General features: G+C 40.9%; 1 non-coding gene across 1 annotated transcript; it reads left to right on the top strand.

Moving 5' to 3' along the window:
* Positions 1-558: 558 nt before the first annotated feature.
* On the top strand, positions 559-666 carry LOC112780971 (small nucleolar RNA R71). The gene has a single exon (XR_003191774.1). It is a non-coding gene; the product is annotated as a small nucleolar RNA R71 (small nucleolar RNA).
* Positions 667-1,170: the final 504 nt, after the last annotated feature.

The raw sequence follows: 1,170 nt of genomic DNA, 5'->3' as shown, positions 1-1,170 counted from the left end.
CTACTCAGAACTCTCTGTCTTTTGCTGAGTGGATGATGGAAAAGGCTTGCTATTGCTAAACCTGTTTCTTCCACCATTGTTAAAGCCTTGTTGAGGCTTTTATTGATCCTTCCATGAGAAATTTGGATGATTTCTCCATGAGGGATTATAGGTGTTTCCATAGGGTTCACCCATGTAATTCACCTCTGCTATTGCAGGGTTCTCAGGATCATAAGCTTCTTCTTCAGAAGATGCCTCTTTAGTACTGTTGGATGATTCCTTCAATCCATTCAGACTCTGAGAAATCATATTGACTTGCTGAGTCAATATTTTGTTCTGAGCCAATATGGCATTCAGAGTATCAATTTCAAGAACTCCCTTCTTCTGAGGCGTCCCATTACTCACAGGATTTCTCTTAGAAGTGTACATGAACTGGTTATTAGCAACCACGTCAATGAGTTCTTGAGCTTCTGCAGGCGTTTTCTTTAGGTGAATAGATCCACCTGCAGAAGTATCCAACGACATCTTAGCTAATTCAGATAGATCATCATAGAATATATCCAGGATGGTCCATTCTGAAAGCATGTCAGAAGGACACTTTTTGGTCAGTTGCTTATATCTCTCCCAAGCTTCATAGAGGGATTCACCTTCTTTCTGTCTGAAGGTTTGAACATCCACTCTAAGCTTGCTAAGCTTTTGAGGAGGAAAGAACTTGGCTAAGAAAGCCGTGACCAGCTTATCCCAAGAGTTCAGGCTATCTTTAGGTTGAGAGTCCAACCACACTCTAGCTCTGTCTCTTACAACAAACGGGAAAAGCATAAGCCTGTAGACCTCGGGACCAACCCCATTGGTCTTAACAGTATCACAGATCTGCAAGAATTCAGTTAAGAACTGAAAAGGATCTTCGGATGAAAGTCCATAAAACTTGCAGTTCTGTTGCATCAGAGAAACTAATTGAGGTTTAAGCTCAAAATTGTTTGCTCCAATGGCAGGGATTGAGATGCTTCTTCCATGTAGATTGGAATTAGGTGCAGTAAAGTCACCAAGCATCTTCCTTGCATTATTATTATTTTCGGCTGCCATCTCCTCTTCCTTTTCGAAAATTTCTGTAAGGTTGTCTGGATTGTTGTATTTTAGCTTCTCTTAGTTTCCTCTTCAGAGTCCTTTCAGGTTCTGGATCAGCTTCAACAA

Source organism: Arachis hypogaea, chromosome 19 (genome assembly GCF_003086295.3).
Source record: "Arachis hypogaea cultivar Tifrunner chromosome 19, arahy.Tifrunner.gnm2.J5K5, whole genome shotgun sequence".
Taxonomy (NCBI): domain Eukaryota; kingdom Viridiplantae; phylum Streptophyta; class Magnoliopsida; order Fabales; family Fabaceae; genus Arachis; species Arachis hypogaea.
The sequence above is the reverse complement of the archived record's forward strand: the minus strand, read 5'-3'. Positions and strand labels throughout refer to the sequence as shown.